Source organism: Cherax quadricarinatus, chromosome 18 (genome assembly GCF_038502225.1).
Source record: "Cherax quadricarinatus isolate ZL_2023a chromosome 18, ASM3850222v1, whole genome shotgun sequence".
Classification (NCBI taxonomy): domain Eukaryota; kingdom Metazoa; phylum Arthropoda; class Malacostraca; order Decapoda; family Parastacidae; genus Cherax; species Cherax quadricarinatus.
This window is the reverse complement of record NC_091309.1, coordinates 44,627,540-44,646,206: the sequence shown is the minus strand read 5'-3', so window position 1 is coordinate 44,646,206 and position 18,667 is coordinate 44,627,540.

The window sequence follows — 18,667 nt, the reverse complement described above, 5'->3', positions numbered from 1 at the left end:
GTAGTAGAGGAAGATGAGAAGTAGTGGTAGAGATAGTTGTAGTAGTAGCGGAGTCAAAGACTAAGACATAAGAGCACTGCAAGGGAGCTAGAAGCCCCTTGGGACAAGGGTAGGAACAAGAACACAGAGGGGGGGGAATAATAAAAATGGACCAAGTACCCAAGGCAGAAGAAAGAAAACCCAATGGAGAAAGAGGAAAGAGGAAAGGGGAAGAGGGAGAAGGGGAAAACAAGAATCAGGTTACGTCATGGGTGTTCTGAAGTTTGGAGCATTTTACAATGTAATGGGAGAGGAAAGTAACTACAGAGACAAAGCTACGACTAAGATTCATACAAGGAAAGTTGTGTATAAGGGAGGATTCAACCAGACGGTGACTGTGAAAGTTAGACGTAGGGTAGACAGTTTTAACAGAAGACCAGTCTTCTGACATGACAGAAAAGAGCATTGTTGGTGTCAGCAAGCCTAACACTATTTTTGTGCTCCCTGAGTCTGAACATCAAAAATGGTATACAATACCGACAGGTTGGTAGGTAAGACACATAGGCAACAGTTAGGCAACTTTATTCCGAAACGTTTCGCCTACACAGTAGGCTTCTTCAGTCGAATACAGAAAGTTGGCAGGAACAGTAGAGATGTGAAGACGATGTAATCAGTCCATCACCCTTGAAATCGTAGAATTTGAGGTTGTCAGTCCCTCGGCCTGGAGAAGTTCAGTTCCATAGTCAGGAACTATCTGAAGATCAAGCGACAGTGCGGAGACTTAAATACTGTTGGAAGGAGAGGTGCAGAGTAGTAGTAGTAGTAGTGAGAATGTAGCCTCTGAGAGGTCAGGTCCCTCTCAGATCCAACAGTTCTCACTTGAAAGGGTTGTCTAAGGCGTTTTCTGTACCAAAAGGCCATGTGTTGCAGTGTCTGACAAGATGAATAGATAGTTCCTGACTATGGAACTGAACTTCTCCAGGCCGAGGGACCGACAACCTCAAATTCTACGATTTCAAGGGTGATGGACTGATTACATCGTCTTCACATCTCTACTGTTCCTGCCAACTTTCTGTATTCGACTGAAGAAGCCTACTGTGTAGGCGAAACGTTTCGGAATAAAGTTGCCTAACTGTTGCCTATGTGTCTTACCTACCAACCTGTCGGTATTGTATACCATTTTTGATGTTCATCTTGTCAGACACTGCAACACATGGCCTTTTGGTACAGAAAACGCCTTAGACAACCCTTTCAAGTGAGAACTGTTGGATCTGAGAGGGACCTGACCTCTCAGAGGCTACATTCTCACTACTACTACTACTACTCTGCACCTCTCCTTCCAACAGTATTTAAGTCTCCGCACTGTCGCTTGATCTTCAGATAGTTCCTGACTATGGAACTGAACTTCTCCAGGCCGAGGGACTGACAACCTCAAATTCTACGATTTCAAGGGTGATGGACTGATTACATCGTCTTCACATCTCTACTGTTCCTGCGAACTTTCTGTATTCGACTGAAGAAGCCTACTGTGTAGGCGAAACGTTTAGGAATAAAGGTGCCTAACTGTTGCCTATGTGTCTTACCTACGCTCCCTGAGTCTGTCAGAAAGAGAACGGCCAGTTTCTCCAAAGTATTGAAGAGGACAAAATGAACAAGAAATAGAGTAGACACCAGGAGAATCTATAAAGGGAGAGATATGAACTAGATTGGTGCGAAGAGTGTTAGTCTGATGAAAAGTAAGTTTGATGTCTAAGGAACGGAGATAGTTGTTGAGATTAGAAAGACTGGAAATATAGGGAAGGCAGAGGATAGGTGAGTTCCCAGGAGTAGAGAGTTTGGGAGAGAAGAAAGTCCGTTTAGTACGTGAGAGGGCAGAGTCTATGAAATGGGAAGGGTAGCCGAGATGGGAAAACGAATTATGAAGAATGAAAATTTCTGATTCAAGGAATTAAGGATCATATATGAGGAGAGCACGGAGAAAGAGGGAGATAATAACACTTTTCTTGACAGGAGTGTGATAAGGAAAGTACAGAATGTACATGCCACTGTGCATAGGCTGCGGTAAATGGAAAAAAACAGAACCTGTATCTGAACGGTGGACCTGAACATTAAGGAAAGGCAGCAAAGAATTAGATTCCCATTCAGCTTTAAACTTAATGGAAGGGGCAAGATTATTAAAGGTATCAAGGAATGGTTGAAAAAGATTAGAGTCACGAGGTCAAAGATCAAAGATGTCATCGATATAGAGGAGCCAGAGTGAAGGGCGCACATCAACAGTAGGAAGAAGAACAGTCTCGAAGTATTCCATGTAGAGATTAGCAAGAACAGGAGATGGAGGAGAGCCCATAGCGACACCGAAGGTTTGAGAATAATACTTACTTTGGAAGGAAAAGGAATTTGAGTCCACACAAAGGTGGATAAGATCAAGACATCAGTAGGTATGGGGAGATGAAGTAACCCTTCTCTCTGAGAAAATTAAGGTCATCATCAAGAGGGACATTAGTGAAGAGGGACTCAACTTCAAGACTAAGCATCTTACAGGTCGGGAGAGGGTGAACACGTTCGAGGAAGTCTTGAGAGTGACGAAGGTGGGCAGGAGAAAACGTACCAAGAAAAGGAGTGAGGGTTTTGGCCAGCCAAGAAGCAAGAGAATAAGAGACAGAACCTCTAGAGGATATGATGGAACGAAGAGGAATGTCAGGTTTATAAGTTTTGGGAAGGCCATAAAAATAGGGAAGAGAGGGAGAGATGACACGAAAACGTTGAACAAGGTCAAAGTGAGGAGGACAGAGGTCGGAGAGAGTCTTTAGTTTCTTGTTGAAAGTTCTCTTGATGCGATCAAGGGGGTTGGAAACGAGAGGAGTGTAGGTACGTGAGTCAGAGAGCAAGACATCACCTTTTGGAGGTAATCTTCGCGGTCAAGGATAACTACCGAATTACCTTTGTCAGAAGAAAGTATGACAATGTTAGTGTTAGACTTAAGAGAAGAAAGGGCAAGTTGATAGCGGCGTGAAAGGTGGTGATTCATGGAAAACAGACTATGAAGAACAGGAAGGAGAGGGCCACGAGAAGTGGACAAGTCATTCTATTTTGTTCCAGCCTCTCTAAATGTGCAAACCACCTCAACAACCCCTCCTCAGCGCTCTGGATAATACTTTTGATAATCCCCCACCTCCTCCTAATTTCCAAAGAATGAATTCTCTGCATTATAATCACACCACACATTGCCCTCAGACACTACATCTCCACTGCCTCCAGCCTTCTCCTTGTTGCAACATTCACCACCCATGCTTCACACCCATATAAGAGTGTTGGTTTAACTATAATCTCATACATTCCCCTCTTTGCTTCCATGGACAAAGTTCTGTGTCTCCACAGACTCCTCAGTGCACCACTCACTTTTTCCCCCTCATCAGTTCTATGATTCACCTCATCTTTCATAGACCATCTGCTGACACGTCCATTCCTAAATATCTGAATACATTCACCTCCTCCATACTCTCTCCCTCCAATCTGATATCTAATCTTTCATTACCTAATTTTTTTGTTGTTTTCATCACCTTACTCTTTCCTCTGCAACTTGTCTTCAGAATACCCCAAAAGCACAGTGTCATCAGCAAATAGCATCTGTGACAACTCCCACTTTGTGCTAGATTCTTTATCTTTTAACCCCACACCTCTTGCCAGTACCCAAGCATTCACTTCTCTTACAACTCCATCTGTAAATATATTGAACAACCATGGTGACATCACATATCCTTGGTCTAAGTCTTACTTTTACTGGGAAATAATCTCCCTCTCTTCTACATACTCTAACCTGAGCCTCACTGTCCTCGTAAACTTCTCACTGCTTTTAATAACTTTCCTCCTATTCCATACATTTGCAACATCTGCCACATTGCCCCCTGATCTACCCTGTCATATGACTTTTCCAGATCCATAAACGACACAAAAACCTCTTTACCCTTATCAAAATACTGTTCACTTACGAGTTTCACTGTAAATACATAGTCTACACACCCCTACCCTTCCTAAAACCTCCTTGTTTCTCTACTATCATTCTTTTCGTATTACTTTTAATTCTTTTAATAATAACTCTACCACACACTTTATCAGGTATGCTCAAAAGACTTATTCCCCTATAACTGTTGCACTCTCTTTTGCCCCTTTGTCTTTATACAAAGGAAATATCCATACTCTCTGCCAATCCCTAGGTACCTGACCCTCTTCCATACATATATTAAATAATAGAACCAACCACTCCAAAACTATATCCCCACCTGTTTTTAACATTTCTATCTTTATTCCATCAATCCCAGCTGCCTTACCCCATTTCATTCTACCCACTGTCTCAGGAACTTCTCCCACACTCACAACTGGCTCTTCCTCACTCCTACAAGGTGTTATTTTTTCTTACCCTATACACGAAATCAGAGCTTCCTTCAAAATATTCCCTCCATCTTCCTGATACCTGTAACTCTCCATTTAATAACTCTCCTCTATTATTTTTAACTAACAAATCCATTCTTTCCCTAGGCTTCCTCAGCTTATTAATCTCACTCCAAAACTTTTTCTTATTTTCAAGAAAATTTGTTGATAACATCTCACCCACTCTCTCATTTGCATTCCTTCACCACTTTCTTAACCTCTCTTTTTCTCTCCGCATACTCCTCCCTCCTACTTTGTAAAAACCTCTCATATGGTAACTTTTTCCTTTTTACTACTCTCTTGACATCATTCCACCAATCGCTCTTCTTCCCTCCCGCACCCACTTTCCAGTAACTACAAACTTCTGCAGAACACTCTATATTCTTAAACTTACCCAATACATCTTCATCCCCATTGTCTATACTCTCACTAGTCCATCTACCCTCCAATAGTTGTTTATATCTTACCCTAACTGCCTCCTCCTTTAGTCAATACACCTTCACCTCTCTCTTACTTGCTGCTTCCAGTTTCCTTGTATCCCATCTACCTTTTTCTCTCTCTGTAGCTACAATTAAAAAAGTATCTGATATCTTTGGCCCCTGCATAAACATGTACATCTTAAAGTCTACCCAACAGCCTTATATCTACCAATATGTAGCCCAACAAACTACTGTCCTTACGCCCTGCATTATATCTTGCATACATATGTATCGTCTTTTTCTTTGTACCTAAAGTCGGTACCTAACCAGCCGGGCTGTGGCTCGTACGTTGGATTGCTTGCAGCCAGCAGTAACAGCCTGGTTGATCAGGCTATGATCCACCATGAGGCCTGTTCACAGACCGGGCAGTGGGGGCGTTGACCCCTGGAACTCTCTCCAGGTAAACTCCAGGTATATGTATTACCTGTAACTAAACCCGTTTCTATACAAAGTTCAGTCAAAGGGCCCCCATTATCATTTCCACCTGGCACCCCAAACTTACCTACCACACCCTCTCTATATGTTTCTCCTACTTTAGCATTTAGGTCCCCTACCACAATTACTCTCTCACTTGGCTCTAAAGCTCCTACACAGTGGCTTAACATTTCCCAAAATCTCTCTCCTCTACACTCCTCTCTTCTCCAGGTGCATACACACTTATTATGACCCACTTTTCGCATCCAGCTCTTGTTTTAATTCACATAATTTTTGAATTTAAACATTTATATTCCCTTTTCTCCTTCCATAACTGATCCTTCAACAATATTGCTACCCCTTCCTTAGCTCTAACTCTCTCAGATACTCCTAACTTAGAGCTTGGACATCCAACTTCTTTTCATTCATAACACTGGCAATAATATCTTTATCATCTGCACTACATCCACGCACATTCAAGCATCACAGTTTTATAAAGTTTTTCTTCATGACTTTTTTAGTATTTTCTACAGGAGAAGGGGTTACTAGGCCATCGCTCCCGGCATATTAGTCGCCTCGTACGACAAGCATGGCTTACGGAGGAAAGATTCTTTTCCACTTCCCCATGGACAATAGAGAAAATATAGAAGAACAAGAACTATTAAATCTAAATTTATCTAATTTAAATTAATTATTTCTGGTTTTTAACTGATTTGATATCCTCAGTACTTTATTTATACAGGCTTTGTTTATGCCCATCATCCACTTAAATACCTGGTATGAACTTTGGTAATAGATTCCGACGTGAGCAAACACTAGATCATATTTATTGGAAAACGTTTCGGATTGGGACCTTGATCACTTTTAACACAATGAAGTTAAAAAGACAATACATATTTAGGCGGCGAGTGAGGTGTGAGTGATACATGGTGACCCGAAGAATGTCATATTGGGATGAGGACAGGTAGACAGTGGGATCATGTGACTCCTGTCTTATCAGGTAGGTAGTGCTTTGGTCCATGGGCAACTTACGCCCCATGGGCCGGATCCGGCCCATAACCAGAAATACACCGGCCCGTAGTCGCTAAGAGAAATATATCAACCCGGCCCACAGTTTTTTTTCCCCTCGTCAAGGTCATTAATGTATGTTATGAACAATGGATCTAAAACTGATCCCTGTGGAAGGCCACTTGTCACAAATCCCCACTCAGATTTTACCCCATTTATGCAGAATCTCTGCTTCCTGTTGGTGAACCATGACTCGATCCATGACAGCACTTTCTCCCCAGTGCCATGAGCTGTTACTTTCTTTAACAGTCTTTTGTGTGGTACTCTCTCAAAAGCTTTGTTAAAATCCAAATAAATAACATCGAATTCTGAAGAAAGTTAATAAATTAGTCAGGCAGGAACGGCCCCTCGTTAGTCCATGCTGAATGTCATTGATCAAATTATGCTTATCAAGATGGCATATTATAACATCATTTTCCTACAGTTGAGGTCAGGCTTAATGGGCGGTAATTTGACGGTAACTTGTCCGCTGCTTTACAAATACGAATTACATTATCTATGGAGATAAATGGTATAAAATACCGACACGATGGAAAAATAAGGATTAATGCGATTTCATCGACCTTGTTGAGCTGTGTGATGGCTTTACATGTTTCTCCTTCGAAAAACACCTTTTTCAGCAGACTTTTGGACTACCCATGGGTTCCCCACTTAGTGTCGTCCTGGCCAACCTATACATAGAATATCTGGAAGCAGAGCGATTTTCTTCTATTATTCCCTCTTCGGTCACCTGGCTCCGTTATGGTATAATTTAGTAATAATGTAATAATATCTTCATTTTCTACAAGGTATACAGACCTTAGCTGGCATCAGTGACATACTACTATATAGAATGCCGCTTGTTATGCTGAGCATTTCGGGCAAATTAGGTCAGTTTTGTCCCAGGATGCGACCCACACCAGTCCACTAACACCCAGGTACCCATTTTACTCATGGTAAGCATGGACAACCGATGTAAAGAAACACGCTGGGAATCCAACCCGGGAACCGTCGCCGTGTGAACCGAGAGCTTTACCCACCCAGGTTGAGCCACCCATGGTAGCTCAACCAGGTCGAGCCCTTAATCCAGTTAACACTAGAAGAAGAAACCGAGAATGCTCTTATTTTCCTTGATGTTCTTCTCTGAAAAGCTGACCAAGAACTTCGTATTAAAGTCTATCGACAACCTACCAACCAACCGATCTTCTCCACTTCTACTCTCACCACGATACCAAAACCAAGCGTGGTGTAATTATAGGCATTTTCCTGCGTGCACTCCGAATCTGTATCAACGAGTTCCTTGAGGAAGAATGCTCTCTCATCGAACAAGTATTTTCTAGACGTTACAATCTTCGTCACTTCACACTAGAGACTGCAGATGCCGGGTATATAACATCTTTAACTTACCCAGAGAAGACACTACCGAGAAAGATACATGGTCGTTCCCCACCAACTCAGTTGCCAAACACGTTTCCAACATTTTTTTCAATATACCTCATTTCAAGAGTCTACCTCCATATACACCACCATCCAGGACATCACCAGTAATAGACAGGACAAGGTTCAATCATCTGCAGGGGTATACATAATCCCTTGCAATGATTGCAACCAATTATACGTGGGTGAAACATCCAGAGACTTCCAAACATGTATTTCAGAACACCAGTACGCAGGCAGATTGGACGATTTAAGCAACGCCTGCGTTCAACACCGAAATTTCCGCAACTATCGAATCAACTACAGAAACGCCAGTCTAATGGCCAGAGAAGAAAACACTGAATACCGCAGTCCTAGCATCATCACATATCCGTATATCTAGGACTTTCAACCAGAACAACGGCTTCTAGAACATAGATGAACACCTTGCCAAGAAACTTCTTCATCGTTATCCTACATAACTACATACTACATAACTACATACCTACATAACTACATAACTACATACACACCTGCCAGTCACGTGGGGGTCCGTCTCAGATCTAACCTACCCAGCATTCTGCACCTGACTCTCCACCTATCTCTTTGTGGCTTGACAAAGCGCAATGCGTGGGCGAAACGTTGTCAATAAAGGATCTCATTATACTACATTTGTGTTTATATTTACACTAACCATCATCAACATATCAAACATTACACCTGTTTGAAAAGATATATTAAAAATGTTAGTTAATGATTCACTAAACTTCATTTTGCACTCATGAAGAGCCTTAAAAAAAGTTTATCAGGGCCGGGGATTTATTTTAATTTAATCGTTCAACTGTTTGATTACCATATCCTTGTTGACTGTAATATTATATAAAAATCAAGCACATTTTATTCTCCTTGTCAGTAAGCTGCCCACAGTTATTTTCAAGAGGGTCTATGTTTTCTCTAACTTTGGTTCTATATACCAGGATAAAGCCTTTGAAGTTAGTTTTCGAATCATTTGCCACTTTAATTTTCTTAGTGTCAATATTTTTTGGCTAATTCGTGATTATTCTCTTCCTTATCATTTGGAATTTTTAACATTTCTGACAATTTTTTTTTTTACTTTCAATTACTTACATTTTAATGCATGTATAATCCCTAAAACAAAAAAAAATCCATCCTCATGACAAAAATAAAATTATTGAGGAAACTTATTCGGTCCTAAAGTTCCACAAGGCAAATACGTAGTATGAAGCATACCACGAGTCACGTAGTATGAAGGCCCTAATGTTTCCCAGACAGACCGTCTGAGTTTTGCGGACCCTCACATCTACCCAAACACATACATACACCCAGGCTGGCGAGGGTGGTTGGAAGGTACATTTTAATTGATAGATTTACCATTCAAGGAAGAGATAGGTAGTTTATACTGTTAGTAAACTAATATTAGGACTATTGAGGCAACTGTAGATAATAATATAGACCTAAGACCTTAATGTAGGTAGTAATAGGCCGGTAATATAGGCAAACACTAGGTTATATTAGCTAGGGAGAACTGGCAGCCCAAGTTTGAATGACGAGGCATGGGGTTTTGAGACAGCAGTGCCTCCTTCTTTGTCGAAACTCCGAGCGAGGCACACCGCCGTGAACAGCAGGGCGGCGCCCCACGTGTCTACACATACTAGGCCCTGGAGAAATCTGGTGGAGGCACCTCGAAGTACTGTAGATGACCTCCTCCGTCAGGCCCATACAGTAAGACAAGACCTCCCTTTCTTTCTCAGTATTCTGGCCAGTTTTGGGGGGGAAATTGCGATTGAGTTGAGCTGTGGGTCTTTGTGCAGTCGGACGGCCGAAGACCAGTACACATCTGCGTCCCCTTGTTGTTAAAGAAGCTAGTGTCACTTCGTGCATAGTTATACTAGGGGATACTCACCCTCTTGGAAACAGGAATTTGTGACGTGCAGTCAGATCACTAATACCGGCTGAATATTGCAGGAATTACATGCAGTCTACCTCGAGGGCATTCCGGGGATCAACGCCCCCGCGGCCCGGTCCACGACCAGGCCTCCCGGTGGATCAGGGCCTGATCAACGAGGCTGTTACTGCTGGCTGCATGTAATTCAACGTACGAACCACAGCCCGGCTGATCCGGAACCGTCTATAGGTATCTGTCCAGCTCCCTCTTGAAGACAACCAGGGGTCTTCCCGTAATGCCCCTTATTGCTGGTGGGAGGCTGTTGAACAGTCTTGGGCCCCGGACACTTATTGTGTTTTCTCTTAGTGTACCAGTGACGCCCCTACTTTTCATTGGGGGTATGTTGCATCGCCTGCCAAGTCTTTTGCTTACCTATGGAGTGATTGCTGTGTGCATATTAGGGACTAGTCCCTCCAGAATCTTCCAGGTGTAGATTATGATATACCTCTCTCGCCTGCGCTTTAGTGAGTACAAGTCAAGTGCTTCTAGGCGCTCCCAGTAGTTCAGGTGTTTGATGGAACTTATACGTGCAGTAAAGTTTCTCTGTACATTCTCTAGCTCTGAAATTTCACCTGCCTTGAATGGGGATGTTAATGTACAGCAGTATTCCAGCCTAGAAAGAATAAGTGATTTAAAAAGGATCATCAGTGGCTTAGCATCTCTTGTTTTGATTGTTCTCATTATCCATCCTATCAGTTTTCTAGCAGATGTGATAGTGGCATTGTTGTGGTCCTTGAAGGTGAGGTCTTCAGACATTACCACACCCAGGTCCTTCACATTATTTTCCACTCTATTGTGTGATTGGAGTTTGTAGTATACTCAGTTCTAGTTATTATTTCCTCCAGTTTTCCATAACGGAGTAGTTGGAATTTGTCTTCATTGAACATCATATTGTTCTCTATTGCCCATTGGAAAACTTGGTTTATATCTTCTTGGAGCTTTGCCGTGTCCTCAATGGATGACACTCTCATGCAGATCCTAGTATCGTCTGCAAAAGATGATGCAGTGCTGTGGTTTACATCTCTGTCTATGTCTGATATGAGAATAAGGAACAGGATAGGTGCGAGTGCTGTGCCTTGTGGGACAGAGCTCTTCACTATGGCAGCATCTGATTTAACTCTGTTTACCACTACTCTTTGTGTGCGATCCATTAGAAAGTTGAATATCCATCTGTCTACTTTGCAGGTTATCTCTTTAGCACGCATTTTGTGAGCTATTACGCCATGGTCGCACTTGTCAAAGGCTTTTGCAAAGTTTATGCATACTAAGGCTTAGGGAGGTTGAAGACCGGGATATATTCTCCAACACCAAGTAAGTTACTCATTTATTCGTGCATGCAGGCGAGATTTCTTGCAACATCAGTCATTTATGGAAATGTGTCACATAAGCCACTTGTGAGGCTGAGGTACCAGCCTCAGGGCTTCGTGACAGCAGAAATTGCTAGGGTAGACAACTCACACGGAGGCAGTCCATACAAATTTCCACAATTACCCCTTTTGTAAATTCCATTTTCAAAGTATGCCAAAAGATATTATGAAAACAAGGTACTAGTTCCATATCTTATACCCGCAGATGCACGTAAATCCCTACACAGAAAGATTCAATGAAGCCAAGATTAGAATTCACTTTGGGAACGTCTTAATAGTTTCACAGAGGATACTAACCCACAACACAGGAGAAGAGGACCAGTCTGAGTACCACTAGTGTTATGCAGCAACAGTTCAGCAATATTGGGCAAGATATCAGGTATGGGAGGTATGTCTTGACCGTAGCACCACGACAGGACCTGATAAACAGTTACTTTATGGGCCACCATCTGAAAAAAAAAAATATTCAGTTATTTGCTGAACACCTTTAATTTCAAGTATAAGTTAATTTACATCTGATTTTGATGCAATGATCATAGAATAAAATTACTCTTATGTATGCCCTGTTAGGTTTATGTTTCTCGCCAAGCGTCCCTTTTATTTTGCGCCACGCCAGTGTTGCCATCTCGCGGGCTTAGGCCTGTGTTCAGTCTGTGAGATGCTGCATCACTCTCACTCGTGGCAGATACCATCTCCCCCATCCTGGCAGGCTGGGGGCCCTGGATGGCCCCCAGGGCAAGCCTTAGACACTGTCTCTGCTAAATAATACCAGTATACCTACGCTACACCTCCGAAGAGTATTATTCTCACTGCCAAATCAACTTATTCATTATATAGGGGGCTTGTAGTGTTTGCCCAGAGGGAGTAAGGAAGATAATGTTGTCTCTACTTCATCGACTCGTACAAGCAGCATCCATCTCTCCACAACTTCTCCGGATGTCATGTCTGCAACTCTCAGCATCCAGACACAGATACAAATAGAATTCAAGCCCGAATACGCTGAATTTCTTCGGGGGAAATTTTAGTGGCATCACCTGAGTCCACAGGATCCCAGGTTTTCTGAATCACACGTCACCTGTATGTTGCTGCTGTTGGTTCAGGTCAGCACAGCTGTTTCAGCCTGACAGAGGTGAGTTTTGTGGTGTTTTCACTTCCAAGGTGTTCACCCTAGGCTCCAAGTGTGTGTACCCACCTAATTGTGGTTGCAGGGGACGATTCATGGCTCCTGGCCATGTCACTTCCTCCCTGCTCCGTGAGTTTTATCATACCTCTTCTTAAAGCTATGTATGCATCCTGCCTCCACTACCTCATTTTCCAGGCTATTCCACTTCCTGACAACTCTGTAACTGAAGAAACACTTCCTGACATCCCTGTGACTCATCTGAATCTTCAACTATCAATTGTGACCCCTTGTTGATGTGTCCCATCTCTGAAACATCCTGTCCCTGCCCACCTTGTCGATTCCTCTGTGTGTGTGAGGTAGAGAAGAACGGCAGATCCTCCTCTCACCTTGCGCCAGAGCTGTGTACCTGAGTGCCCGAGGTCACTCGATGCCGTGTGGATAATCATGTCATGTGATGTCCTAGGACATATATTGTCCATGCCTGATCAAGCCAGATGTCCAAGCCACATGCTACTGTCAGCTACCCGACGTCACCTTGTGGCATCATCCAGGACGTCACTTCGCGTCTGTCCGAAGTAACACCATGATGTCACTCAGGACGTCTGCCCGGCGTCACTCTGTGACGTCACACCCTGACTACACCTCGCAACGTCACCCAGGACGTCTGCCCGACGTCATCTCGCGACGTCACCCCAGGACGTTGATATGACGTCGCCCCATGACATCAACTCACGATGTCACACCTGACATCGTGAGTTGATATCATGGGAATATTCACGAATTAGCAAAAAAATATTGACACTACGAAATTAAAGTGGCAAATGATTCGAAAACTAACTTCAAAGGCTTTATCCAGGTATATAGAACCAAAGTTCCGATACCTTAGTAAGGAATCGTTCAAGACACTGTACACCGTGTACGTCAGGCCCATACTGGAGTATGCAGCACCTGTTTGGAACCCACACTTGATCAAGCACGTCAAGAAATTAGAGAGAGTGCAAAGGTTTGCGACAAGGTTAGTTCCAGAGCTAAGGGGAATGTCCTATGAAGAAAGGTTAAAGGAAATCGGCCAGACGACACTGGAGGACAGGAGGGTCAGGGGAGACATAATAACAACATATAAAATACTGCACGGAATAGACAAGATGGACAAAGACAGTATGTTCTAGGGAGGGGACACAGAAACAAGAGGTCACAATTGGAAGTTGAAGACTCAGATGAGTCAACGGGATGTTAGGAAGTATTTCTTCAGTCATAGAGTTGTCAGGCAGTGGAATAGCCTAGAAAGTGACGTAGTGGAGGCGGGAGCCATACATAGTTTTAAGACGAGGTTTGATTCATTCAAAGTTTATTCTCTACAAGGATTTCAATGCTGAGTTTACAGAATTTGGTTATTGTGTGGTTTACATGTAGTTAAATAATGATTACAGAGTGTACCACTAGAACACCTAGCATGGCTAGGCATTTCGGGCAGACTTAGTTTAATTCTTTATTTTAAAATATTACAAATTATGAGGTAACTTGGTATTATGGCTGAGTGACTAAATACTAGTTTGTGAGTTTAGCAATGTGAATGCTTTTGTTTTGGCACAATACATAGTTTCAGTATTGGAGTATCACAGGATTCATTATTTTAAGATTGAGATTAATATTTCTGTTTATGGTCAAATCGGTGAGTGTAAATGTGAACCACCAGGTGGTATTCGTGTAGTTAGTTGATGGGGTGTATCAGGGAGATAAGATGTTTTCTAATTGTAGTTTTGAAGGTGATGAATGTGTCTGCAGTTCTAGAGTTCTCAGGTAGGGTGTTCCAGATTTCAGGGCCTTTGACATACATTGAATTTTTGTAAAGGTTTAGCCGGACACGGGGAATGTCGTAGAGATGTTTGTGTTTGGTGTTATGCCTGTGGGTTCTGTCACAACTATGAAGAAAGCGTTTTAGGTCAAGGTTGTTATTGGAGATTAAGGTCCTGTAGATGTAGACTGCACAGTAGTAAGTGTGGATGTACTGAACAGGCAGTAAGTTTAGATCTATGAAGAGTGGGGGGGGAGGGTGTTACCAGGGATGGGATTTAGTGATTATTCTTACTGCAGCTTTTTGTTGGGTTATTATTGGCTTTAGGTGTGTTGTTGCAGTTGATCCCCAAGCACAAATAGCATAGGTGAGGTATGGATAAATAAGTGAGTGGTATAGTGTGAGAAGGGCATTTTGCGGCACGTAGTATCGTATCCTGGAGAGGATCCCAACCGTTTTGGATACTTTTTTGGTTATGTGTTGGATATGGGTGCTGAAATTCAGGTTGTTGTCAAGGTATAGGCCTACGAATTTGCCCTAATTATGTCTGGTAATTAGAGTGTTGTCGATCTTAATGTTAATTTGTGCATCTCCTGCTCTGCTACCAAAGATAATATAGTAGGTTTTGTCAGTGTTAAGCGTAAGTTTATTGGCTGTCATCCAAGTCGATATTTTGAGCAGCTCCTCGTTAACAATGGTGTTGAGGGTGGCAAGATTAGGGTGAGAGATGACATAAGTCGTGTCGTCAGCAAAGAGAATGGGTTTCAGGTGTAGGGATACGTTTGGAAGATCATTGATGTATATGAGGAAGAGCAGGGGACCAAGGACACTTCCCTGCGGAACTCCAGTATCAAAAGGCAGTGTTGTTGATGCTGTCTTTAATGGTGACATACTGATACCTATTAGTAAGGTAAGATTTGATATAAGCAAGCGAATGGCCTCTTATACCATAATGGTCAAGTTTGTGGAGTAGGATGTCGTGGTCTACTGTGACAAAAGCTTTTCTTAAGTCAATACAAATTCCTAGTGGATATTCCTTATTTTCCAATGCTGTGTAAAGCAGATCTAGCATTTTTATGATTGCATCGTTAGTGCTTTTATTTTTCCTGAATCCAAATTGGCAGGGGTTGAGTATGTTTTGTGCCGTTATAAATGAATATAGTCTCCTGTGCACGAGTTTCTCAAAGATTTTGGATAGCAATGGTAAGTTTGATATTGGCCTATAGTTGTTTAAGTCTGTAGGGTCACCACCTTTATGTATTGGTATAACCCTTGGCATCTTGAGTAGTTTCGGGAAGATGCTAGTTTCTAGTGACTTGTTAAAAAGTAATGAAATAGCATGCGAAAGGACATGGGCTGCTCGCTTGTACAGTAATTGTGGGACGTGACACAGATTCTCTGAGTTATTTTTAAGTGACTTTATAATCTCGGTGACTTCCGTGGGCTCAGTTGGTGCAAGATAGAAGGAATTTGGGAAATTCCCATCTAGGTGGTCCCTGGCATGGGCATTGGTATGTCGGATTTTATTGGCGAGATTAGATCCTATGGTTGAGAAGAAGTCGCTTATCTTGTTAGCTGTGTCAGTGGGATGTAGTGGTGTTTCATTAGGAGCAGGGAGAGAGAGGACCCAGTAGCAACCAGCGAAGAGGCGGGGCCAGGAGCTAGGACTCGACCCCTGCAACCAGAAATAGGCGAGAACAAACATACACACATATGCACGCACACACACACACTCATACATAAACTCACGCACACACGCACACACACAGACACGCACACAGACACACACACACACACCCACACACACACGACATGATAACGACTTACAAAATTCTGAGAGGAATTGACAAGGTGGACAAAGACAGGATGTTCCAGAGACTGGACACAGGAACACGGGGACACAGTTGGAAGCTGAAGACACAGATGAATCAAAGGGATGTTAGGAAGTATTTCTTCAGCCACAGAGTAGTCAGGAAGTGGAATAGTTTGGGAAGCGATGTAGTGGAGGCAGGATCCATACATAGCTTTAAGCAGAGGTACGATAAAGCTCATGGTTCAGGGAGAGTGACCTAGTGGTGACCAGTGAAGAGGCGGGGCCAGGAGCTTGGACTCGACCCCTGCAACCTCAACTAGGTGAGTACAACTAGGTGAGTACACACACACACACACACACACACACACACACACACACACAGAGGCTGCAGACCTGGTCCAGCAATTGGCTCCTGGAGTTCAACCCCACCAAGTGCAGAGTCATGAAGATTGGGGAAGGGCAAAGAAGACCGCAGATGGAATACAGTCTAGGGGGCCACTGACTACAAACCTCACTCAAGGAAAAAGATCTTGGGGTGAGTATAACACCAGGTACATCTCCTGAAGCGCACATCAACCAAATAACTGCTGCAGCATATGGGCGCCTAGCAAACCTCAGAACAGCATTCCGACATCTTAATAAGGAATCGTTCAGGACCCTGGAGTATGCAGCACCAGTCTGGAACCCACACCTAGCCAAGCACGTAAAGAACCTAGAGAAAGTGCAAAGGTTTGCAACAAGACTAGTCCCAGAGCTAAGAGTTATGTCCTACGAGGAGAGGTTAAAGGAAATCAACCTGACGACACTGGAGGACAGAAGAGATAGGGGGGACATGATAACGACATGCAAAATACTGAGAGGAATTGACAAGGTGGACAAAGACAGGATGTTCCAGAGATGGGACACAGCAACAAGGGGACACAGTTGGAAGTTGAAGACTCAGATGAATCACAGGGATGTTAGGAAGTACTTCTTGAGCCACAGAGTAGTCAGGAAGCGGAATAGTTTGGGAAGCGATGTAATGGAGGCAGGATCCATACATAGGTTTAAGCTGAGGTATGATAAAGCTCAAGGTTCATGCAGAGTGACCTAGTAGCGACCAGTGAAGAGGCGGGGGCCAGGAACTTGGACTTGACCCCTGCAACCTCAACTAGGTCAGTACACACACATACACAAACACACACACACAAACACACACACACACTCATACACAAACTCATACACACATGCACACATACTCATAAACACACACACACAAACACACACAAACCCACAAACTCACAAACTATAATGTAGTCACTTAGCCTTAATACCAACTTACTCTATAATCTGTAATAATTTAGAGTTAAGAATTAATTTAAGTTTTCCCGAAATGCCTAGCAATGCTAGGTGTCCTAGTGGCCCCCTCTGTAATTAATATTTTATAACATGTAAACCACACAATATCCAAAATCTGTAAACCCCGCATTGTAATCTTGATAGAGAATAAACTTGATTGATTGATTTGGTGGTGGTGATTTAACCTGCCTAAGATACTTGTAACCCAGCCGGAGCCGGGCAGTAGTAAAATCCAAGAGTCGGCTTATTTTGTTGGATGCACCATAGACATGTGGCTCCTCCTGCATGATGGAATGATGATAGATGGATTGACTGGTGTCAGTCTCCCTGAGTCTTAAGTCAATAAAATTCAGTTGAAGTTCTTTTCGTATTATTGTTCTCAAACTACTACCTGACAAGCCAAGTTTGTAATCTACTCCCTCTTTCAAAGCTTAGCCAATTTATCAGATCTTTCATGCATCCGAAGACCAATGTGAGGTGGAATCCACAGCATGTGCACTCTGACTCCACTGTCCACAATCTTACCATACCTGTGTCTGGCTCCTGACACAATCATGCCACAATTTATACTTAATGAGTTGAGAGCATTTATGGATGACAGAGAATCAGTTACAATTAAACTGTCAATCTTAGATACATAGATGTATTTGAGTGCAAGGAGTATGGCAAACAGTTCTGTCTGAAGGGTAGAGGCCCAATTACTGATGCGTGCTTCAATTTCTTTATGAGAGCCATCACTCTGTACGACAACAGCAGCACTACCAGCTGCACCAGTGGACTGGTGAACAGAACCATCAACGTAAATAATTTGCGAGAGTGTGTGGTGAGTGACTAAGTTATCAATACAGCTTAAGGCATCATGTTTGGCTTCAAGGCGAAATTTTGGTTGTGATTTAAGAAGTAGTTTGGGGGGAAATAGAGGAATGGTAGTTTGGAATGGGGTAATATCCCATGGAGCGGAGAAGTGTCGTTGTTGCCTTACTTGACATAGATCATGTATCTGATTTATGCGGAGGTAGGTTCCAGTTTTTTCGATCCATCTGGATGAGTGATCACCAGTGCTGAGGTAAGTTTGGAGGGCTTCTGTGCAGGGGTTTGAATGGGCTGGCCTGAGCATATTAACCCCAATTAGGATGTTTTTTTCAGTAACTCGATCTCTGATGCTTGGAATATCAAGTTCTTTTTTCAAATTTAAAATTTTGGCAGTTCAAGGGCATCCTAAAATGATCCTCATTGCTTCGTTTTGCAGTTTTTCCAGCCCTCCAAGCTTCCAGTCAGACACAAGAGCAAGTAGTGGCGCAACATAATCAACCAATGATCTAATATAAGCAAGATACATCATTTTCACAGTGTTAACATTAGCACTATACCTGGGGGGAAACCCTGGAAAGAAACATAATTGAATCCTCTCTCCTGAAACATGATAGGAATGCGGTATATAACTCAAATTATGGGCTGTACAAACTCGATATCTGTTTAGTGGAGTCTATTGTGTATACCCT